Genomic DNA, 26142 nt, shown 5'->3' with positions numbered 1-26142 from the left:
AGTAAAGATGTTTCAGCCTCTGAAAATATGGGGAGGATATCTTGCAGGAATATTTTCGGCATTATAATAGGCCGTTTCACTTCAACGCTTTATTTCTCCACTGTCCTTTTATTCATTTTGATATCTTTTAAATTCAAGGGCCGTAAAGACTTCATACCGAAATTCCTGTTGTGAAAATCACTACTTTTTAACACCATTGGAAAGAAAAATACTCCTTTCTGAAGTTATCCTCCTATAGCACTCCCTCATCATCATGAATAACACAAAACTCTACAGCGAATGACATCTCAGCCCTTAAACACCTTAAGTTTTAGTGACATGGGTGTAATTTGGCATTTTCTCCCCTTGCTCTCTTGGCTTATGAGACAAAGCCTCTGAGAGAATGGAAAGAATGAGCTGGGCCCAAGGACACTGTGCCTTTCAGTCTGGCCAGCACTTAGCAAGGCAGTGGATCCACAAGGCCCAGAGGGCTCAGCCGAGACTTTTCTCACAATAAGGTGTCTGGGGAGGCGGGAGTGGCATAGCCAGGGGCGCTGCTGCTCTGCTCTTTTCTGCACTCAGCTGGGCCCAGTGCACATAATACCATCACCACGCCAGAGCACACCAAGCCAGTGACAACGTGAGAAAACAACTGTCAAACAGTGCAGAGCAGATCAAGCGTGTCTCCTCACTTCTCTGAGTGCAAAAAGCACACATAGACTGCAGGCAGGCACACAAAAACTAAAACAATTACCAATTCAAATATGAATTCACTGTGAAGCACAGTGAACACAAACAAACTCTAATACATGTATAAATAGTTTGTTTGTTTGTTTGTTTTTAAAAACCTACACAACAGGTTTAGAAATCTGAAACAAGCCAGGATGAGAATTAGATTAAAGAGCACTGTCTTTTTTTTTTCCACTTGTCACTGAGTCTATGTGTTTTACTGACACCTTAATCCTTCCGCTGACTTCTAAAAATAGTTGGGGTGAAAATTGAATAGATAAGGCTGTGCTCAGTTTCTATCTTTGTCGTTGGTTGTATTCCATAACCCTTGCTGTTTTACTCAACATGCTTGTGTTTCCTCAGCTGTGCCTGCTGTCTGCAGTCCCATTGTGGTCAGCACACAACTGAGCTTAGGCTATGGAAGTAAAGGTGCGGTTTGGAGAGAAAAATGAAAAAACTAAGGAAAAAGTGACTGAGTTATATTGTCTTTGCTCTTGTCTGAATGCAGAATAAAAAAGTCTTTAAATTAAAGCTAGGCTGCAATTCAAGGGCAGGCTTTTTGGTGAGAAAGAAGCAGGGAGGATAGACATCACTAAGTTGGCCTGGCCCAGTCTGAGCAGTGCGGCAGCCCTTTCGAAGAATGAGCCTCTGCCAAAAGCTGCCTCTGCCTAACCAAGTCTCCCACCATCTGCAACAAATGTGCTCTATTAAAGCAGTACCATATGGACAACAAGCTAGCTATTAACACGGCTTCGGCACATCCCCTTAACCTAGCCCAGATTTCAAACTTCCAGTCAAATTGACTGCTGATTTAATGCACCGCCAGCAGCAATGTGGGTCTTGGCATGAGACAGAACTCTCAGTCTTCAGTCATTAACAGGCTCACATAGTGCAGGGTGCACAGCGAGACACAGAAGTTGGCTGCACAGATCCAAAGAGTAACTACATCCCAGGTTATTTGGTATATCCTTTGAATAAACCCCAATGAGAATGGATAGCAAGAGCATGCGCTGATCCAGGAACTCCAACCCTTTTAAGACAAGTAAACCAGAGCTCAAAACACTCTATTGTACTGAGTGGAAAGAAGCTTATAAAGTACATCTACCCACAGTGGCAGCCTAACTGGTTGCTTGTGTCTCAGTTGTTCCACAGTGATGGAGAGTGTATTTGCTCCCTCTGCATGGATCCAAAATGGCAGTGATTAACCCTGCAGGGTGTGGGGAGGGGGAGGCACTTTAATCCCTGTGGGCCAGGCGGCCATGTTGACACCTCTCCCTGCTCTGAGTCACAGAAGGACCCACCCACAGCTCACAAAGCCATGTTCTCTTCTCTTCGACCATGACGCCACAGCTACGAGCCCTGTGTTCTCTAACCCGGAGACAACACACACCAAATCAATTACAGTTCTGTGGTTTTTAACCCAAATCCAAAGTTCAGCAAATTTTGTTTATTTTTTGGGCTCTTGTCTCCGCAGCTTCGATACCGTACATAATTAGAGCAGAGACACATTTCTTCTCTAGGAAGTGGGCTTAAATAGGCCAAGTCTTCACAGCAGTCAAAACAATTGTAATTGTGCATGTTTTTTTCATGTCCTTAAGTATGATTATTGTTGATTTTGGTGTGTAATTTTGCACCAACAACACCTATAAGTGGGTTGTGCCAAGGCTTTTTGGCCTTAAAGATGAGGTTATTGTTTCAGCATCTCTGTTAGTAGTGTCTCATGAAAACTGAAGTGATGCATTAAACGCTGCCTGATGACGATCTAATTAAATAAGCCTTTCATTACTCTCAATGGAGCAGCAAAACATGTGAAAAGGTAGAACAGGTTTCAGAGGATGGAGATCCAAATAGGGGGGAAAAAGACCAAGCAATCTCAATGTCAACTCAACACCCAGACCCAGAGGCATGCACACAAACATACACAGACAGACACATATATACAACCTATGTTACCTTTACTAATGTTAATGGTATCCCAGTGACTCCCTACATCACCTGAAATACAATGCACATACACATGCTTGCATAGAGGCGTGCACACGCATGCACACACGCGCACACACCTCAGTCAGAGCTGCCAGATGAGTAGTGAATTAATTTGTGTGAGCCACTCCAACATTAGGAAGGTGTGTTGAAAGGTGTCTGCTCATGTTTCAAATTAAACGCGCTGCTGGTCAGCATTAGCACCTCGCCACCCGTCGGCAACTGACACTTAGGGGGCTGGGGGGGGGGGGGGGGTTGATGGTAGGGAGGAGGGGAGGAGGGGAGGAGGGGAGCCCATCCGCCGTTCACACTGGAATAATTAGAACATGTCAGGAAGAATTAATTTCCTCATTTTTCAAAAGGATACACAGAAATTACCATGTTATTATATGACAGGGTCCCTGGGAGGATTGGATTAAATTTGATTTCTTGCGCAGCCCACACAACAAATTAAAGTCATAAATAAGATGGAAAGAAGCGGGGCACAGAGCATATGTTTATGGCAATGAGTGAAGCCAAGGGAGCAGAAACAACTATCTTCATTTCATTTTATTTAAATCAGGCCGACACCGTGTGTCTGAATGACAGCACTTGCTAATGGGTCGAGATTAGAGGCTCCTTGATATTAACACAGCGATCCAACAACTCCAACTTAAAATCAATGGAACGTAAAGTGTGTATGATACTGGCTGAGCCTGCTATACACAGTTATAACTAGATAAAAGCTTTCCCACAACAAAAACCTCACAAATACACTTGTTTTATTGAGCTTTGTCGACTTTTTCCTCACATTCGGATTTTCCTTTAAATATAGCCACACATTATGAAGCATATAGGGAAAAATACAGATGACAACATTTCAACTTGTCCAATTCAAGTAAAGGCCTCAGCACCTTAAATTCACCATTAAAAAGAAGGTTAATGGCTCACTGTCCTACAGTGACTGGCATACTGATGGACAGATGACAACATGCTTTCGTAAGCTGACTCTGGAAACAATGTTCAGCCTCGTATGTGAAGCATAAACAGACTGCTTTTCATAATGTACGCTATGCAAGAGAAGATAAAAGAGCCACTGGGGGAGGTGGGAAAAAAAACAAATGCTTGCAAAAACATAATAAATGGCAATAAAATTATATCTTAAATTGAGGATGTGATTCATCCTAATTTAACGAGTATTCAGCTAACTCGATTTAATGCTCAGTACTTACACATATCTCATCTTGGGGCTCAGTTTGGACTTGTTAGCCGACTATTACAACTTAATACCGGCTTGCCTGGGAAGAGTTTTTCAGCTCTTTCAAAATGGGCTGTCATTAGAGCCTAGCACTCCCCTGGGCCCCACAAAGTTTAAATAATTTGCGAATCAATTAACTGGCTACTCTCAACGCAACAGGGATTCCACACTCCAGGGTCGTGGTGCATTATCAGTTGGAGACGATTCATGGCTTTTTGGGAGAAAAGTTCATGGTTGAAATCATTAATTCATTTTACAGGACTTTTAGTTATGCATTACTTTCCACAGCTGGGGTAGCAAGGAGATTAATGGCATGTTCTTTGGTCCTGTTTTCTGACGTGAATAGCTACTAGATGAAACTCTGTCCTACAGTGCAAGGGAACAGACTGTGAGAGGCAGGACGGCGGCCAAATCCATATTAGAATTTTATTCTTCCGAGAGTGAAATAAAGTCTGTCAAACGTTATAAAAATAATAATAATAATATCAGAACAGAATAATCAGATCGCCAACAGTTAGTTTAGACCCTTCAAATGAGGTCATCCCCGAGCAATACAGAGTGGGAGCTATTAATTAAATGCAGCATATAGGAAGATAAATAAAGTTAAGCAGGTTTTACACATTCTTGCCAGGTAATGACATGTGCAGCAATTTGTTTTCCAAATTCACTCTGGGATTCTCTGAAGTAATTGAGGCTGATGGAATTAAAATCTTTGTTAGGCAGTCTTTGTCAAGCAGTCTCTGTTTAGCATATTGACCATAATCATTGCAGGGTCAGTGGACTGAAGAGGCTCATTTGATAAATAATAGATGGAGAGTAACCATTCAAAGGTTGTTCATTTTCATTTTGTGGTGAAGTGCTGTTTATTTAATTTCTGACAAACTGGCTCCCAGCAACCTCCCCTTCAGTCTAGCCATCAATAGTGGGCTCAGCAGTGGTGAGACCATGCGGCTGCGGCTTACTGGATAAATGGTGCATTTTAACAGAGAGCGTGTATGGCCTGTACTAGAGATTGTCTAACATACCCCTCAAGTGTTTTTTAAATGACTTTGCACGAGAGTAATCAAACACGTTGTATAAGCAACCAAACTAAATTACTTCAGCTCGTATTTTGAGCTTAATTAAACCTGTAGGTCGAAGGTTTTAAGATCGCATAAAGACCCAGATTAATGTCTCAAAAAGTGCAATGACACTACTGCTTGCCCACATGGGTGTCTTGTTGCATTTTCCTCTTTAACAAATAGTGACAGGTGCCTAATAGCATTCAATAACCATTAACAATGAGCACTTTACTGAGGAGTCTTTATTTCTTTACTTCAGGCATCAGTTCATTAACTACCAGACCTGAGTACAAGCATTTTCACAAGTACCCTGAGATGCTTGTGTCGTTTTGTGCTTGCAAATTTTGACAGCTATGATGGTGCGTCTAGTGTAAAGATTGAAAACTATAAGTGGTTTCTTGATGATTTCAACAAAGGGACTATTATGGATCTTCCTTTAAAGGCAGAGCAAGCTGTAAGTCCTAAAAACATTCAGTTTGAATTAACCCAGCCTTTGATAAGCTTACCCAGCGTCTGCTGGTTTTACTTTTTTATTTTTTTCATATATAGAAAAATCTGTAAATTAAGCCAGCCAGATTATGCAAAACATAATATTCATAATATATCTATTCTATTTCCCACTAGTATTAAATCTATTTATTATATCGCAACAGTGCCTGCAAGTACTGAGAGCTTCTAATAACGCTGACTGATTAATTAGATGATCTACAGCCATACAAAGCACAACCTGGCTGTCTCGACAATGCTAACAGGCAGCCACAGAGATAGATCGCTGGTAGGCAGGTGCGTGTTCATCTGAGCAGAAGGCATGTGCGTGGTGTGAAATGGTGTGATTAAACAATAGTAAATGGCCATGAACTTTGAATTCATATAGCGACATTTCCAAGCTGTTATTGAAGAGCTTTCCAGTCACATTAATATGACTCCCATGATATCTCCAACTGACATTTGGAGGAAAAGAATAATAAAAACTTAGTTCCTCTCCTTTATTTGTTTAATAACTAAGATACATTTTTATTAGAAAACGTGCACGAGCAGCAGCTGCACAAAGGTTGTTAAATATGATATTGATGCAGAAAAAGAACTGTAGTGTTTCTGTTATTTTAAGCAAAATGCCACATTTCATAGAAACGGTCTTACTATATTGCTTTGAAAAATTTCACGTAAACCAGTTTTAAATTGATATTTCGGTTTACAAGCAGAGTTATACAGTGCTTGATCTGTGACTCTGACGTGCTTTAAACATAGACCTGATACTGCTTTGGTATAAATGATAGCGCCCCTTTGGTACTTTGAGGATTAGCACTTATTTGTTATATATGTATTACAGAATTATCCATTATAATCTCACCCTCTTCTTTAACATCTCAGAGATCGTTAACAAGAATCATTAGTTACATTATTTCCAATAATTTTAATTTAATTAGAAGAAACTGCATCCCTGTTAAAGAAAAATAGGCTGTTATACATAGTGGCGCAGCAGTGACGGCAACCAGTATTGTGCAAATGTTGACATTTATGGAAATTAAAACCTCTTCTATATGTATATTTGTACAATTTCAGGAACTGTTGTCAAGATTAGAATTAAATTTAGACATAAAATATATAAATATGTTTACAAAATGTATAAACCTGCAATATTACTGTGGATTTGCTTTTAGTTAATGATATTTTAGATGTTATATCTTTGACTAGCAATACCCACACAAAGGTTTTGTTTGGGTGTGTGTAGCTCATATAGTCTTTAAGATATTTTCATTCATTAGCAGAAAACCAGATTTAACCGTAAACCTGCAAAGCCCTAGCACAAAACTGGACTGTAAGACACAACAGCACAAAACAATAGTGGTGAAAAAGCTGTGAAAAAAAATTAAAAATTCTGACTAACCACAAAATTAACTGAAGGAAGATATGATCCAAGAAAAAAACATAAGTGTGGAAAGGTGTGTCAGTAACTTTGGCCCTATATAACTGTCTAATTGTGCATACATTGTGTGCCTATCCAATTGTCCACTTCATTTAATGCAGGTGTTCAGTGTGGGTGAAAGACAGCAGGGGTGTTTGAGACATGTGTGCAAGACAGAAACAGCTGAAGGGGCAAATTGATACTTACAAAAACTGAAAGACTCAATCCCCAGCTTCCAGCGATCACTGGTTGGTTGATTTTGAATTCATGTAAATAACCTGCAATATAATAAAGACAAAAAAAAAACATAGAAAAAAGCTATTAAGTTGTGTCTTTGTATGCAAAATATTGCATAAGTTAAAGGCAATTTGTAATATAAAATCAGCATGGGTCTTAGACGGCTCTATTTACCTACATTAGAACAAACAGACCGAACAAGAGGAAGAAAATTGGGACCATATTGACTGCTGGCTCAGGGTCAGAGTTTCCACAGCTGAGTTAAAACAGCTTTGTTAGTATCTGACCTCCACTCTTGACAGCTGTTACTAATAGGAATCAGTCTTAGACAATGTTTAAAATCTGCTTCTCTGCTACCTCATTATTCTGTCTTCAAGTCCGCAGATTCCACTAATCAACAGTTTTCGTGTTCAGCAATTGTTTTATTTAATGTAGCTTTCTTTCATCAAGCATTGGCTGCTAATGATTTATTTAGGGGCCGTGCTCAGCTAGTTTCAGCATCATGCTGAAGTGCTGCAACTTAAGAGCTCTGTTAGAAACTCTAGTGTAGAATAAGTGCACAGATTCAGGGGCCAACTCAAACTTAAATACACCCATAGTATAGAAGTAATAATTACAGAGCGAAAACAATTCAGTGATCAGAGCATATACTTTGGGAGATGAAAAAGCTCCAAGCTCATTCATGCTCATTTTCTCACATTATCTTTTTTTTAACAATAAGCCAAGATCTCATTACCAGCTTATTTATACAATTAGTCTGCCTCAACACCGCCAATTAAACAAGGCCAAGGGTTTTTTGAGGTCACGCTTAACTGATCTGTCACTAATTTGCTCTACAGCACCTCAGTCTTCTATTGCTGGGGCCAATAAGCCACCATCAACAAGACAGGATAAATATACTGACTACTGCTGCATTGTTGTCAGAGCACAGTACAGTCTGCTGCGTGGGAGGCTGGAGGGCTAGTAGAATGAGACAGATAAAGGCAAGAGTCACAGACAGGTCTGAATGTGGTAGCCTTGAGGCTGGATGTGACAATGGGAGAGAGGGGACCCAGGTGACCCCAGCTGAATGGAAAGCTGTAACATACGGCAATGTACTGCTGCCACCATGACGAAAATCAATTTCCCTCAGAGAAAAATCCTTTTCACATTATAACAAGGCCTGTTTTTGATTATTATGATATAAATAATGATGTAAGGTTTCATGTGACAGAAAAATATCCGTGAGGAATTCAGTTAACTGACAGCAAACTCAAGAAACGGTATTCTTGTTATGGCCTTATATGAATTACACCTCTTATTTCGAAGCCTACTCCTGCCTTTTAAATGCTGCTTCACTATTTTACTGCTGTGAACTATGCTCCAGCTGCAAACACCCACTCTTGTCCCCACATATACACAGGAATAAGTTATATTTGAAGCTATTCAGTATAGTACTGTCCCTGCCTGCTGGATAAACCACATATTTCATGGATGGTAATTCAATAAACAGTTCGTCTTTCTTTCCATTTGTCATCTGACTGTAGGCTGAATTCCTGTTGCCTCTAAATAAAAGAGGGCTCTAATAATTACACATAGTAGCTATTAACAAACCTTTGAATTCATAATTTGATGTTAATTGAGAACAATGGGGTAAATAATACATGGGGAGCTGAGTTCTTTATTCATTGGTTATTTAAGATAATTATTTGTGTGAGAGGGGGAAAAAATTTATAATTGCAAATAATGAGTGAACCCAAATGATATTATAATGAAGCCAGTGTAGCAATCCCTGTGGTGTAATAAGAGTCATGTCAACTGGCCTATTGTAGAGGCACGTAACAGCTCTTTTCCTGCTGTGAATTACACCTACAGGCAGGAAACATAAAACAGGCACCCTCTATTTCTAATTACAAGATCACAGACTTACTATGTACAATTTTAGCCAAACTCAAAGTCAAATTTATTAGTCACACCACGTTTTTATGAACTTTCAGTACATTTAACTGTTTATTTTAAATAAACAGTTACATTGAAAGAAAAATGCACAGTAAATTAGACCTTTCTGGACAAGAATTTAAGGCTCAAAGCAAAGCACAACGACTGTTTTTTGTTTCATTGTAATGAAAATACTGGAGGTTTAGCTCATAGGTAGAAAAATCCAAACAGAGTGATGCAGCTAACATTAGAAGGCATGAGCACAGAGAAATGGCCTTTTCTCCATGTTCGGTTTGAAAGAGCTACCACACACACACACAAGAAAATATGCACACACACACTTATGTTACATTAAAAGTTTTTATATGAAAAGAAACAGCCATAAATTATGGTATATTTGTCCAGCACTGACCTTTGCCAGCAACACACAAACACATATTTCAGAGTCCAAACAGCTGATGTGAAGCAAAAGCGAGGACAGTACCTGATCCTACACTTTCTGTAAGTCAGGAGTACGCATTTGCTCTGATCACAACGCGTTTAAGTTCCAAGGTTAACCAATTAACACCGAAACCTGCCACTAGAAACTACCTCTTTGTACTGCGTTACACATCGCGTGTACCGCACGACTGCTAAAATTGGGATTTGAGGTCAAGCCTCTTATGTGCTGTGGAGGAACGCCGTTTTACTACCACAAGTCAGAAAGATTCACTTTTAAATCAACTGAACCTTTAAATTCGAGACATGTGTTTACTTATGGCGAGGGTTAAGCTTAATTTAATTTCCCCTATCCATAACAGAGAGCTGTGTTTTTTAAACCGTCATGTGACAGTGGCTCAGCACCAATAGAAAACACCACCACAACTATATACAGCAGAGGATACCAAAGAGGGTTTGTGTTTCATGTGCCTCTGTTAACTGTATATTGCAGTAATGCTATGTATGCACATGTTATATGTGCACATATGTGCACATATCGTCTTCCTGTAGCCATGTGTGGATATGCATGAGCAAGCCAAAACTTCTACTTCAGCTTCTGTCTGGAATTCATCCAGATCTACAACATGTTAAAAAAAATATATCCTCCCAATCCTCCGTTCCAAATCCTTACTCTCCTCTGCGTCCAAACACACTAAAGTAGGAATTCTGCAGAGTTAGTTATTTTGACAATAGAGGTAATCTATGCCATCAGCAGGCTGCTCCCTACCTGGATGCACTGTGGTTATCTCTGCAAATGCAGCAGCCGCACAGTCAGTCAGACTGGGGACTGCATGGGGGAGTTTGGGATGCATTGGGGTGAGGCTATAACAGCAGCTATCCCAAGGGAAAATGGGGAAATGGGAGGAAGGGGAGGGTTGAGTGTTGAAGGCAAAGGTGTGAAGCAAAGAAGAACATCCTGGCTCAGAAAAGGCTGAAATAGTAATTGAACACAATTGAGCACGATTGTCTATTAAACACCCACTTCCATAAAGTCCATTCTGTACGTACTGTAGCATCTGCGAAATATGAAACAGCAGTGCGTAATCTCCACAGACGAGAGGACATTACTCGTCAGGAAACACCTAAAGCACAGTTCATTCACTTCCTGCAGCTGTGATACGCTTCATACAGAAAAAATAAAAAGCCTGCCGCTGTGATGTCAGAAAGACAAAGAGTATTTCCGCAAGCGATCTATCATGTCATTGAGTAATTTGGTGTTGAAAACATGGCCGGTCACATGCCAACAGCTGTTTCATGCTCCAGCACACCGCACAACTGTCACAACCATACAAATCTCTCTTTTCTCTCTCTTTATCATTATCCTCCGTCTCTCTCAGAGTTGCCCTTTTCGACGTCGGGTCGATCCCGTTTCTGATGCTGAACTTACAGCAGACTAGACACTCACAAAATGTCTAGCACCAGCGCACCAGTGCGTCAAGAATGACAACCAGAGTGTCACTCCAGTTAAAACATCTTTGTCGAGTGTGAAACAGTGACCAGTATTTTGACAGAGCTGAAATGCAGTAATGTCAGATAAAACTAGGGGAGAAAAAAAAAATCGCTCTCAAGCAACAGCTATTCTACCCAGAGGTTGTTAAAAGTAATGCTCTGATACAGATACAGTGCTGTGGCTGAACGAGGCTTTCATGTGCTGCTTGGCAAATACATTATCTGTCATTTCCTCGGCGTCAAATAACAAGAATAAAAGTCTATTTACTGAGCAACTGGGTTGAGGCAGGGTGAAGGGAGAGAAACGACCAGCAAGTAAAATGTTTTCCTCCGTGGTGGACGGCATTCAGTCCCCAGTGCTCCAAACATGCGGGCGTGCAACCTATCAATTCTCTTTGATTTTCTTTCACATATTCTTTACTCCAAAGACTGTAAAGACAGAACAACACAGAATAGCCTTGTCTTTTTGCACACTGATTAGGCCTCTTTTCTTAACTTCTGAAATACCCATTTTTTCCCTTTCCACCCCCCCTCCCTCTTTGTTCTCTGTCTTTCGTATTCGGTGTGGAGTTTTTGTTTTCGTGTATGTTGGGGGGCAGGGGCATGAAAACAAGTCTCTCTCTCTTTCTCTCCCAGGTAATGTGTTTATTTTCCTAGGTCCCATCTTCTAGTTTACTGCGTGGTGGTGTTTCTCCCCTCTTATCGCCTGGGCCTCGCGGGGCACTTTAGCCCCTCAAATCCTGTTCACCACATACTGGTTTTAGAATCTGTGAAATGAGTGCTAGAGAAGCGTGGCCACAATGTCTGCCTGTGTTGCTACTGGACTCAAATGGGCTTGGTGCTTTTTTTTTGTCCAGGGAGATGCATAAATGGAAGTTTTTAACACCTCAAAGGAGGCTGGGCCTTTGTGGAGCCACACTAGAGAAGCCTGCCAGTCTCCCGAGGAGGCAGACACACTGAGTGCTGCAGGACAAAGAGCTAGAGGAGCAGAATCAGCAGGGGCATCACTCTGCTTTGGGCACCAGACAGACACACACACACACACACACACACACACACGTACACCCACATATATGGTTGCACTTACATACAGTACATAGCACACATGTGAACACTTCCACTCACACAAATATAACAAAGGGTGGAATGATTTGTATCTGAACTGCCTGTAAAGAAAAATAAAAACGATCCAAAGAAAATAGATATTTTAACAATTACTGTATATTTAAAATCTGAGAAATTAACCAGCAAATTCTTCTCACACCTGCAGTGCAACCTAGTTCCAGATAGAAAAGCAAACAGCCGCTGGCAGTAACAATATTATGAAAAGATATGAATATAAATACTGTATTTCCACTAGTTAAAATCCGCATACAGTGCTAACTGTAAATAGATTCATATGATTGTACAAACAGACAATAAAAATATACAACCATCACACCATTTCCTACTTATTGATTTCAGCTCCACTGTTTGAAAATAACTTCCTCATTTCCATCCCAATTTTCCTTATTGAAATTCTTTTTTTATTCCCCGAGTACAGCCAAACAGCTGGCATTTACAATCAGTCTTTATGCTGTTTAAATGCCTACAATAAGCATTTAGATGCAAATATCTCTGCCTTGTACAAAGGACTTGCAACTTCTGTCAGAAGCAACATAATCAACCTGCAATTGTCTCCTGGCTCCAAGTGGTTTCCAGTGACAAGGCCTAAGCCGTATGCATCTGTATTCAAATGATTTCCTATTTCAGGCACAGTTTAGTGTGGATATTTTCCAGCAGTACTGCACTGAAAATCAATCACATGGTGAATTAAACCAGAAAGGAAACAACTGATCCATAAATGATCAGGTTACAACAAGGCATTGGTGTCCACAAATTATTCAGTGTTCTCCTTGTTCGAGGAGAAGCAGGGATGCACTATTTGATTGTGGTTTTTTTCCACTGATGACTTGTGTTATTGTCGCACATTTTCGATTGGCAAAAGGAGGCTTAAGTTGACAAATGACTGCTTTAGTAGTAAGACCGGAACAATATAGACTACTTTAACTAAGAGCATGCGGGACACCTTTTCAGCAGGATGCAGGTAAAAAAAAGAAACATTGGGAAGGAATAAACTCTGTTTATTAATTATTAATACAAAGCAACATTTTACATCATAGAGACCTTCCAAAAGCTTATTTAGTCTTTACACTTTGGTTACTGAACCAACTGAATGATAGAAATAAAGCTAAGGAGATGCACAGCACTTAATTTAATGTAGAAAAAAATACCTAAAACCTGAATAAGATTTAAAGGTCATGTAAATAAATAACTAAGCCTTTAAGTGTACGCGGCCGTGCAGTAAATCTGATCAGGGCACGCGCTTTGCATTGACTTCATTGCCTCCATACGGTTATTTCAACAATTAACATTATAACCTCTGTTTTTATTTACAGTTGCAGAGGTCATGTTGTTTTTCCTTTCTTCTTTTTTTTTAAACCCACAATTAATAACAGCATTTGCAAATGCAAATGTCCATTTAGGAGGAGGAAAAATGATCAGTTTGAGAATATTTCTGCCTTCTTAATCTTCTAAAGAGGGAAATGATTTAAAAGGAGGACACAAATCTCCAGTGACATGGCAGGAGCTGCAGGGCAACCACCCACCCCACCACCACCCCTTTTTTCATTCTCCCTTTCTCATCTCACTCATGTCTACCTCTTGCCCCCATCCCCATTTCTTTCTCCTCCTTATTTACCTCTCCCCCCCCTTGTGGCATGAAGGGGTAGAAGGGCCAGGAGTCAGTGACAGGGGACTGAGAGCAGGGCTCCACTTGGCTTGTCCCCTCAGAGGAAACAAATGTAGTGTTTGAGCCACTGATCACTGGTATAATTGAGTTTAACACTCCTTTTCTGGATTAAAAAAGGGCCTTTGAAATGAAAGGTCAAATTACCTCTACAGTCAGGCAATAAATAAGTCAAACAAGGTAAGCGGTTCCTGCCAGCATATGTCAGTGGCAAATTTAATTAGTGAAAAAACAGGAAGCTCTTCCATTCTTCACTGAATTATAAAAAGGCAGTGTCAGTTCCAGTTGTGCAGCAGTGAAATAGAAATATACATTATCACTGATCAATGAATCTTATCGCTTTTTTAAAAAAATTGCACGCAAAATCCATTTAGTTCACACTATCTGTGCAATTGCATGAACACACAAACACCTTATGATTATACGATTACACGATTATGCGCATAACCAAATTACACGTGGAAAATAATTGAGTCTGGATAAGATCCTTAGTTAGATTTGTTCTTCGCACTTGCATGATTTTTTTCCCCTATTATGTAAAACATCCTATAGGTCCTTTGTTCATTGATTGCAGCACAAAGAAAGGAAATGGGCATAACGTAAGGCTGCAGTCTGGACTAAAAGCAAGCAAGGCACAGAACAAGAGAGAGAGAGAGAGAAAGAGAGAGAGACACCACTCCTCTACACCCAACTAGCTACAATGTGGCCTTTGTGACATAATGCCCTCTGCACAGCAGATTGTGGAAAATAATCCAGAATTTACTGGTTTACATATCCAGCAATAACAACTGACATCACAACCTGTACCATATATTCCATGCTTCTGGACACTTTTCACATTTACTGCAGAATGAGGGGGGTAAGAAAAACATTGTCAGGCAGTTATTCCCATCATGTCCTGGGAGCCCATTACAGCATGGCACAAGCAGTGGTAAAACTGAGAAAGTCAGCAAGCTGAGGCTACATGCAGGCAGAGGGCTGGGGAGCACTTAGGCTCACAGTACAAACCTACTACACACTGTTAACTGCTGGAGAAAGATGTAGTTCAAACAAACACTTGGCACCTGCAGATTATGTGTGTTTAAATTCTGGTAGCCATTACGACTTCGTTTTTCTGTTCGAGTTGTTAGCTTCTGTGTGCTGCCCTCAACGTCAGGCCACGTACTTTGCAAAGCTCCTAAAAAAGAACAATGAGCAGGAGATAGAGCCTCTTTTAATTATCTCTCTAGACTTTGCCCAGTCCTGATTGTTGAAAGTGCGACAGGTGGGTCGCATAAAAAAAGAAGTTTCTACTAACACATGCTTCTCATTACTTTGCTTCTCAAGAAAAACTGACATTTCTCCAACCAAAAGAGAGAGGGTCCTCCATGGCCACCGCTCACCGCAAACTACTTTTCAAGTGTACCTTACATTATATATGAGTATACATTTTGAAGCTTGCACACTTTAAACATTCCAGAGAAGGGGGAGGGAGGGGAATGTAAACATATTAAATTGCATGTCCAAACGTGGAATATGTGCTGCAAGCTAAGTATGATCTATTTAATAAAAGAAAAACACTTTTCGGGATTCTTTTTCATTTAAACACAACTAGATTTCAATTGAATGAGCCGAGCACACTTGCAGACTGGTTTTCACAAACCTTTAGAAATTTGAGTTTTAAATGTGGACTGAATAAAACACAATAACATAAATAAATGTGCTAAAATACGTGACTTCCATCCATCTTTAAAAAAAAAAAAAAAAGAGCCACAGCTCTAAAATTTCAATATTCGAACTGCAAAAATAATATTTCCAAGGAACAGCCACAAAAAGAGTGTGTGTAAGTGTGTGTAAAGGCACACGTGCTCGTCTGCGTGTCAGTATATACATGTGTGTGCATGCCCGCTCTCCACAACACCCCTGCAAACGTGGTTTTGGGCAGAGTAAACGGTAGAATGTTGAAATTGGAAAAAATATTAGCCTTCTTTCTCTTGAATAGTAGAGAGATAAGCACCCTTTAGCAATGAAGCCAGTGGAGTTTAAGCTTATTATGAATACCTCTCGGAGCGCAGAAGCATGTACTGTAGAAATCAAAGGGAGTAATAGGCAGGTAAGCCAGTGTCATTTTAAGGAGGAAGTCAGTTGTGAAATTGTAAAATCGCAAGGCCCTGCTGACAATCTCCTGCCCTCAGAACACTCCCATAAATGATTTCTAATGGCAGTGGCTATCACATATTTGAAAAAGTTAGAAGTTTGTGAGGCGAAAAGAAAGAAAATCCAATGCTAATCTCTCCATTGATGGAGACTAATAATAATAAGACCATTTATCTCTTTGATTAAACAGCGCATACTCTGAAGCTCGCAAGAATGTGTGATTCTTTGCGAGTGCTCTAAGCTTTCCAAAGTAGACCCCGCTTTGCAGAACATTCCTTATGGTTTCAAGTTCAATTGGCTGTGAACGTCCACTCATACATGCTGCACCAAAATCATAAAAAAAAGCCCTTGTTCGTGTTTTGTTTTGAACAATGTTTGTGAGACGAGAGCTACTCGGTGTGCACATTTAGGTTTTGTTTTTTTTTAAAGGAGAAGATCAGCTGTTTTTGGTATCGTATTCATTGGTGCATTTTTACCTAATAGCTTAAGTTGTAAAGCTCTTCTGCTGAGATCTGTTGTAAAGACGATACCATAACATGACTGCTCTGAGGCACCATGGACTCTTTCGTGCTTAGATATTCTACAAAGGCTCTCACACAGACACACATAAAACACCCACAGGCTAATACATACTATGTTTTTTCTCCTCTGAATATTCATCCATGTTTCCACATCATCTGCAGGTCTCCTAATCACAGTCACTTCCCCTTTAATCACAGAGCTCTAATTAGGTCCTAATAAACCATTTTGCCATCCTCTTGGAGCGCCTCTGTGTCACTCACACATCAAACCATGAAATACTATATTAAGGGGCTGTCAAGCTCAAAGGAAAGCTCCTCCAGCAGCAGTGATACAGATACTGCAGGCACACCCTCTTACACTAATTGAAATTATCGAAAGCTCTGCTTACATGTGACACTTGGCCATGTCTGAAACCATAGGCTGAAGTACAGCCGGCAAAAGCATGACGGTTGTGCCAGCGCTGAGGCTCTACTGGTTTCTCTGATGTCGGATAATTGTTTAAACCTGAGTGGATATGGCACAGGGCCTCATGCTGCTTGTTCTGCCAAAAGAGTAAACAAAAAATGTTCTCACTAGCACTTTGCTCCTCTGTTTCTTCTATTCTGACTCAGTCCAGAACGGGCTTCAAGGAAAGCCTCATGATTCCATGTTCATCTTGGAGAACCAGTGTTGGGGATGATGATCACTGACCACAAGTTGATAATGATGACTGTTTAATTAGAAGCCTTTCTTTGGCCCGGCCACAACCCAAACTCCTCCACCCTGCAGATGGTAACCAATAAATTTAGCTTTGCTGAAGATGAGGAGGGACATTGTACCTCCCTAATCTACCCCACCCCTAACCAAGGACACAAAGCCTTTCTCCTCACTAACACAAAAAAACACTCAACCGTAGCTATGCTGAACAAGAAAACCTCTGAAGTCTAATAGTCTGTGTACACATATACCTGAGTCAAGCGGTGGTGTTTCACAGGCTGTCAAGTTTCATTTTTATATAATTCTTCTTAATTTGCCTTTTTAGGAGCGTTTTCTTTTCCTGGTCAATATAAAGTTTGTCATTTGTTTGTGCAATATCCTTTTTTCGTAACTGAAGCATAATTGCATTTTTACGGTAATGTTTAGGAAATACAAACAAGCACTTGGTTACAGATACGCAAAAAGCTGCTTGCTGCAAATGCATTAGGGCTATGTTTGGAAAGCTGAAGCCTCTTTAGGGATTTGCAAAAATACTGCGACCATCTCAGCATGAAACGTCAACTTGAATATCACTGGGTCCAAACTCCAGCTACCACAGAAGACTTTAGGTGCCTGACCATCCACCCTGACCTCCTCCGTATGAGCTGACGTACAGGAACACAATCCTCCAAACAACATTTGACAGCGAGCGTAAATTGCAGCTGCAAATTAGTCACATATTGGGGTGTGTAGAAGGTGAACTTGAATATTGTGCAATAATGGAGCAAAAAGCAGACTTTTTTTAAAGTTGTCTATTTTACACACCATCCTGTCTTGTGGAAAAAAAGATTAAGTGTTGACATTCTTTCCTGTCCAATCCCGTACGTCCCTACCCACCACCTGCCAATCATCTTGCTTCACACGGGCCTCCTCCCAGAGATTTCTACAATCGTATGCCTGGCAGAAACACCACTCTGTGTTTTGTATGTGTGCGTATATTGTATGTGGGCGGGTGGCGTGTGCCAGAGTGGCTATCCCATAAGATTTTCAAAGACGCTCATGGGAAACTTTCTGCATGGGCCAAACCCCAGTCTTTCTCTGTCATTTCAGCAGATTTCTCTTTTTTTAGTACCATTCATGAAACAGGAGATCGTCACAGATGGTACTCTCTCTGATTTTATTCTTCAAGCTCCGAGTTGCCTTTTTTTTTTGGCCTTCATTGCTAGAGCTGCACTTTGCTTATAAATGTACAGCTGAGCCAATCAGAGGTTTCTTGTGCAATTTAAGAGTGGGTAAAATGTTTCCACTGCCTCCAACAGTTGTTTCTAAAGTATGAATGTTAACTCATGGATCTTCAAAAGAACAAGCAGATGGTTGTTAATTCAAATTTGGTTTAAGCTGAAAGTTCATATTTTCCAGCATTAGTGTTTCTGTTATGGTTCTATAACAGCACAAGTCGTCAGAGTGATGGATAAAAATATTTACAGCTGCTTCTCTGATGCTACAAAGACATATACTCGCAGACTCAAATTAGGACACTAAATGTTATCAATCACCTCGAAAATGTAACATTTTCCCTGTGAAAAATTCACCAACTGTGGGTCAGGACAAAAATCCATTTCTTGGACTGCAGAAGACCAAGTTTAATCTCAACGTCAGAGGAGTCTGGGGTGACGTGAATACCAACATCAGTATTTGTGCAGAGTTTTAGTCTCAGAAATTCTACTTTTAGCTCATCTTTTTACCAACAGTGCCTAAACACCCCCCCGCCCCACTTCACTAACAGAGTGAGTGGGAGAGAGGGGATAACAAAGACAGACATCCAGAGCGGGAGAAAGACAGAGACCAAGAGAAGATTGTGGTCGAGTCTGCTGAAGCCATTTTCTCATAATGCACATTAAGAGCACAGATTTGTAACACATCCAAGTAAGTGTATAAAGAAATTATTCAGAAAGGCAACAAAAGACCAGGGCAAGAAGAGATGCTATGGTTAAACTCATCAGAACTTTAGCCACAAGACCCTTTCCATTTATTCCCCCACCCTCCCTCTTTGTCACTTTGATTTATTTTTGGCTTTGTACATTAGTGTTTTCCTCGGGAGAAGCTGTTGGGAATATGATTTCTGGCCCAGTACATCCTTTTCTTTTCCATAACTTCCTCGCCTGTTTTAGATGTCACCGTAGCTGCTCCATGATGCAAGTGGTTGATCAGGGTTTGTTTCCACCCAAGAAGGACAACACACAATATGTGGAGAGCTTAAAAATTTAGCAGCAGCAAAGAGTTTTTATATAGCATATAGTTTTTATAAAAGGCTTGCCTTTTAAAAAATAATGAACTCTACAGGTGGCATTTATAACACATTAGGGGCTCTTTGTTATAGCATTTACTGTGCGCACACCATTATAAATCGCGCATATCAGCTAGCGTTCTGCTTTGTGAGTCCAAGTTGGAGATTACGACAAAAGTGATCATTATTTTCACTTAGCTTCAGTGCACAGAAAAAAAAAAACCCAATATAGATGTGCATATATGCATTAATGCTATGTACAAGCGAGCAGGCAAATGTGCACACAGAAACAATCGTGTGCTCAAAAAAAAATTGCTCCCGGTATCCTTAATGCTCCACCATAGAATAATGAAGCCAAATTGGCTGGCTTAGATGCAACTGTGAGGCATATTTCACATCTCATGTCAGATCAAGCTGGCAGATGCCAAGCCGAGCTATTAAACTCCACCAATTGGATAATGCCTAATTGTTCGGCTTTAAAGGACCGTGGAGACCTGCTTAACTTGAATACAAAAATAACTACTGCCTTCTGAGAATATAAAGTGCATAAAACATTGTAAAAAAACATTAATACTTGATTAAATTGGATAAATGATTTCGGTCCTAAATGCTGAATTGCTTGATGTATTTTTACAGCGTGGGTATTCATGACAAATGAGAAATTCAAATACGTGCAATATGCCATATTTACACAGCTTCTCCCTTATTAGATAGCGAGGTTTTTATGGCATTCCCTCACATTATATTTACACGAGAACCCCCGGTGTCACAGCTGCCCGTGCTGGCTCAAGTTATTTTCATGGAGTGTTTTAATGCTTCCTCCAAGGCAGCAGCTTGCCCATGGGATGGCCTGATCCGCACACAATGGGAGGAATCACAAGGAAAAGGCTTGTTGTGATGCTTTTGTGTTTAAGCAGCGCAAAAGCCCACATTACACTAATCTCTTTTCCCTTGTTCACTTACAAGACACAATCTCAGGTCTTCAGAGCTTCTACAATTCTAATAGGGCAGAAATCACTTGGGGCAAAAGATCACAGCTTCTTCTTCTTCTTCTTTTTTTGATTAGTCCCAGTATGCTGGAGCAAGGTCACTAATATGCACACACACACATATGCAGACCATATATCTGTCTATCTGTTAAAAGCACATGCGTTGACAAATAAGCACTTTTCCCTCTGCAGCTGAAATTAAAGTGTAGCCCGACCGCAGTCAGTGAAAGCTGCTGGTGAGTCAAAATAATAATTAATGCCCGACTCTTTCAGACTGTAGCTAACAAAATGGTTGCCACAAAAACAGGGAGAAAGAAACTTTTTTTTTTAATACCCAAACTGCAGCACAAAAAAAAAAAAAAAAAAAAAAAAAAAAGACACGAGGGCGACACAAATGTTTGTTTAAAATTCAGTTTCAACCACCTGCACTCTTTTTGCACAACCTGACAGTTCTCAGTCTTGGTCTGTATGCTGTTTGTGCAAGTGTACTAATGCCTGTGCCCCTCTTCCTGTGTGTGTGTGTGTGTGTGTGTGTGTGTGTGTGTGTGTGTGTGTGTGAGGGAGAGTGAGAGCGTGGTGCCTGTGTGTGCATGTGCGTGTGTGCGCAGGGACTCCAAAATCCACCACATTTTAATTACTGCCCGGCTGCACTGTGTTCCTCTTTGATATGGAAATAGAGGCAACCATCTTCACACAGCCACTGTACAAATCTTCATGCGATTCATAAAAAACAATGAGCCGGGCTAATTCCTCCACCTGATTACAGTCCCAGACCTGTGTCAGAGAAATGCGGCCACCAACGCCTTTCCAATTAATTCTACATATTAATGGGTGATTTAAAAAAAAAAAAAAAAAATCAACAAAGGCTACTTACCATAGCCTAGACTGTTGCATTTTGAAGTCAAACTTAATTATGCACAACTATGCTATGGACTGAAAGAAAATGTCCAATTATTTTGAGAAAAACATATTCGGTGGGAGAGTGAATGATGCAGATCAAAATGGGCCACTTACATTACTTGTGCAATTATACAGTTCCTGTGATGATACACATATTTAGGTTTTATTTTTATTTTTTTAAATCTGTAATCTTGTAATGTCAGCAATACCGTTCACTTAGAGCAGCCAGGGGGACACTGAGATCTAACAGAGCAGAGGGAAAAACCGCTGCTGCCTTTGTTGAGGTCCAGTTGGCGCACATATGTGTTAGTAGTAAAAAATAAACAAATTAATAAGAAATAGCACACAATAAAGTTGAATCTTTGACATTAAAGGAACCTGTGTTCTTGAAAAAAGCACAATATAAAAAAAAAAAACCCTCTCTCATTCAGATTGAGGCAATGTAACAGCCAAAGCTGTGCGAAATTTCAAATGAGGAACCTTAAGATGCCTTTTGAAACAGCTGGTGTACTACACTCGCTCGCATTTGTCTGCCTGGCTCCACATTATCACAGCTTTTCATTTAAGAGGCTGACTTGATGGAGGTGATGCCCCACTGTCCGCTCTTTCTGGCTCCACTGACCCTTGATAGCGTCGGTATTTTTGCCTGTGAGAGCTGACAATTTTCCAAACAGTGAAGAGCCATAATTAATTTAGTGACATTAATTAGTGGCGTGTTACTAAGTTGTCAAGAACTCGTTGTTGAAGGGTAAAATTGCCAAAAGAAAATGCTATGGCACCACTTCTTATCATTGTTGGAAGATTGTGCAGCAAATTAGATAACACTTAGAAAGACAGATGTCACAACACGTGCTGCCACATTCATTAACTCCTGCGGTCCTTCAACAGTCCCCCGCCTCGCCTCAAACTTTACCAGGCCTGCTGTTCTTTACCTCCTCTTATCCTGTTTATCATTAGGTCCTAGCTATTGCCACAAACACAGGGAGACTCGTACCTGTACGCCCCTCAACCACCTTTTGCCTCTATAGCTTCTCCTCTCCCAGACCACAGTCTACTCTTGACCTGTCGCTTGGAATAAAATAGCTGTTTTTGTAACCCCCCCCCTCCTCCTCCCCCCAAAAAAACCAGTACAAATGGAAAGACAAGTGTCCAAAGTCCCAGTGATGATATGTGTGTTGAGAGAGATGTAGTGACTTTTTGGATTTTGACATTTCAGATCACAGTCAACAGTAGTTTTATCTGTTGCAAGAGTAAAGCCATTCTTGCAGAGTGTCCACATGTATGCAGGCATGCAAAGGTATAAAGCCCCCCGCCCTTCTCTCTCTCTCTCACACACACACAGGATAAATAACATAACAGTACAACAAGAACAACTGAAAAGAAATGGAAAGTTAAAGAACTCGAGCCGAGTGGAGCCACCTTATTACAAACCCAACTTTTTCATGAAATAATCTGCACACACTCATACACATATTGTTATCGTCATTCACGACACTGCACAGTTTGCATGTGGCAAAATATTATTTGCATCCAGAATAAAGAGATATGTCGCTGCGAGTGCATTTTATTTTCCTTGTGCGCGTGTCAAATCAGCTTATCGTGAGCGGAATTGGTTGTAGTATCATTAAAGAATTCAGTTTGGCAAGGGAACACACTCCGAGTGAGACTGTTCGCAGAAGAGCAAGGCCGTAAAACGAAACCTACACACACCAGCACCTTCATTTGCATGAGTGTGTAGCTTGGAGTTAAATAACAGGTTTTTAAGCATTAAAATAACATAACATGGGTAAGATAAATCATCACTGAGATGGGGACTTTTTCTCCCCCCCCCCCCCCCCCTTTTTACAGTTATGCCAAATGTACCCTCAGCGTTAACAGAATCAACCGTTAATAATCAGATAATCACATATATGAGCAAGACATTAATATTCACAGCATCACATGAAGCACACATTTCTTTCAGCGCCCCTTTTCTCGCCCTCCTTCCCTCTCACTCGCTCCCATCTTTTTCTTTGATCCCACAAATTGCTGGCTCAAGAGCTTTAAATTATAATAATAATAATAATAAATCCTACCTGTGTATGAGGACAGTTAAAGGCAAGATTTGAGGTTTATTCAGGTTGTGGGTTTTTGTCTGAACTCATTTTAAAATCATCATTTCTCTTCCACTCAGTAAAACAAATATAAATTATATAAATATAAAATCACCATGTCATGCAATACTGGAGACACTGGACATGGACAGAGCAGCAGCTAGTGAAGCGAGAGGCTTCCTCCCTTCATGCCAAACTGTAGGTCCTAAAAAACTTTGAACTTACTGGCAGATCAGTGTTAGCGACCCTAAATCGTATGCTGAGTCCAGGTGGGAAATGCTGCCTTATTTCTCAGTCTTGCAAAAAAGCTCAAGTCTCACCCCAATATCCAGACGCAGGTTAGTCTTTGAAAATACAGGAAAGGTGCAAGGCCAGGCAACATTACATGAGATTTTATTGCCCTGTATTATGTATCAGAGAAATATACAAATACACAGATTAGTTGAGTTTTAATAGATTTGTTTCTAATTTCAGTGAAATAAATGCGCACATGTCAGTGGCAGTATTGATTAAAAAAAGAAATACAGTGAATATTTCAAGGGGATCACACTGCCAAAATTAGTTACACTTCACATTTCTTCTACTATAATGCACATTTGAGCTGCATGTACCAATTGTGCAGTATAAAGTAAGAAGGTCATTAATTAAGTTGCCGGTAGTTCTCATGTGGAAAAATAAGTGAGAAAGGTTCAATAAAAGCCAGCGCGGCTGGCATCAAAAAGCTCTAATGCCGCTTTTCACTCTTCCCTCTCTCGCTCTTTTGCTGAGAGACACGCTGAGCTGCACAAGCCGTCAGAGACAAACTCTTATAGAGACAGAGCCGAGTGTCCCTGTATAGCAATCAGGACAATGTGCTGAATGGGCAGTCTAATTATAAATGTGCCATTTAGACTTGCATTTGGTCTCCAGAACCGGCTTACCTTATGAGGAAACGTGCGTAAACAGCCACAGTAAGAGCAACTGTTCAAAACAAAATGCCACACGGACTAAAAACTTTACTTGGGCGGAGGAGCGGACTACCGAGTGTTCTTATCACCGTGGCAAAAATAATAATAGTAATGCGCGGGCTATCTGGGTTTAAGGTCTTAAAACGGGGGGGGGGAGGTGGGGGGGGGGATGCCGGAGTTAATTACAGTCTCATTAATTAGCCACAGGTGTGTCGTTTGTGTGGACGAAAAATGCACGTGCTCGGTGCTGAAAACAGAAGAAGAAGAAGAAACAGAAGGGGGCAGGTTTAAACTGTTGTCATAGTGGATTCCCGTCTTATTAAAATGTTATTAGAAGTCCCGCAGTAGCCTCAGAGTGCTGTTTTTTTGTTTTGTTTTTTACTCAGGGAGTGTGTCTAATTTTGGAAAACGTCTTAAAATGAGGGGGCACTCTACACCCGCTGCTGCCGAAATTAATGATCTTGGAGTGATATTTTAGGAAATCTTCAATTTATCATAAACTTGCAAAATCAATTGACGTGCGTGCAAAAATAAATATTTCCTCAATGAGCAGTGTGTCTGAAATTTAAGTGCTTTTTAATATCCTAAAATATGACCAAAATCTGGCGTCTATAAATATCTAAAAAAGCATTTTATACTGGAAGGCCTTACTATTAATTGCTGGAACTGTCTTGCGGCAACAAACACATAAAAGGTGAGAAAATAACCCCTAATGGACACATGTACAGTTCTCACAATGGAACTTCTGTTCCGTTTATCCCGGGAGCGAGGAGCTTCAGATATCTCGGCTTAAATGGAAAACTGTCTGTTCGAGTACATCTTCTCTAAATGGACAAGCCCCGCGATTGTTGAATTTAATTTATGGCTTATGCATTCTTTTGGGGTCAATTCCCCTGACCCCCGGAGAAAGTTAAGGAAGAGCAAATTCCCAGGCTGCACGGCTTCAAGAAACTCCGAGGTTTCGGACAGGAAGAAAAAAAAAACAGATTGGTGGGGGTCTGATAACTTCAGGCAACAAAGGTTCTGGATGCACGAGGGTATAATGAGACATAAGCGGAAGGTTCAAATAAACTTGTCTACCTCACATGTGGACAGGAACCTACCGGGGCGCACGTCACTGTCAATGAACGGTACCGCTCTGTGGACAGAAGGGAAACTGCCACCAGCAGAACAAAGTTACAGGGCGCTGTAAACACGCACAGAACACCGCAACCAACCATCAAACATTTAATAGCTGATTAAGAATCAACACTCGTTAACGATAGATAGTTGAAACGTTATCGGTGGCAGCGGTCGGGGTTGGTCTAAGCGCTGCAGATTGCACCGTGCAGCCTGAGTCCGCCCGCACGCTCCCCGCTGCTGAAATGGAGAAGAAAAAGAAGATGATTTTAAAGCTCCGAGCGATGAATCGGGCTGCCGCAGAGTTTACTTGTGATAAAGTTCAGTTAAACGCGCTTTTTACGAATTACGAGGTCACCAGAGCCACTTCCAACCAGCACTTCACGCGTCACTCTCGTCTCGCGTGTAGACTTGGCTTGTTTGAGGTGAAAGCGACGCACCAGACAGTCTCAGTGATTAAAGTTTGACAGTCATTCTCCGAGTCTCAAAATGTACCGACTCGAGAAAGCTTTGTACACAGTTTACTTTGTAAAAAAAAAACAAAAAAAAAACAAACAATAATAGTAGTTTTAAAGCAAAACGCGTGCAAGGTTGTGTGATCGCTCGCGCTGACAGCGCGCTCGCCTTTAAGGAATCAGCAATTAAACACAAGGTGGAAATATAAGGAGAAGGAGGCATGTTGGAAAAGTAGAGAAAACGTGTTGTTTA

The 26142-nt window shown here is 40.6% G+C and overlaps 1 protein-coding gene across 13 annotated transcripts in view; it reads right to left on the bottom strand.

Annotated features, from left to right (window-relative positions):
- Nucleotides 1-26142, bottom strand: part of sox6 (SRY-box transcription factor 6) — a 126879-nt gene that overhangs the window by 98338 nt on the left and 2399 nt on the right. For 10 of the 13 annotated variants that reach the window (XM_085157881.1, XM_085157942.1, XM_085157918.1 and 7 more), the window contains exon 2: nucleotides 7103-7173. The exons of 1 other annotated variant lie outside the window; for it this stretch is intronic. The gene's annotated coding sequence lies outside the window, so the exon portion shown is untranslated. Of the gene's footprint in view, nucleotides 1-7102; nucleotides 7174-24288; nucleotides 26138-26142 lie in introns of those variants that run through there. 2 more of the 13 variants (XM_085157873.1, XM_085157934.1) reach the window with 1 other exon arrangement.

Source organism: Neolamprologus multifasciatus, chromosome 1, assembly GCF_963576455.1.
Source record: "Neolamprologus multifasciatus chromosome 1, fNeoMul1.2, whole genome shotgun sequence".
Taxonomy (NCBI): domain Eukaryota; kingdom Metazoa; phylum Chordata; class Actinopteri; order Cichliformes; family Cichlidae; genus Neolamprologus; species Neolamprologus multifasciatus.
This window is presented reverse-complemented; position numbering and strand designations above follow the sequence as displayed.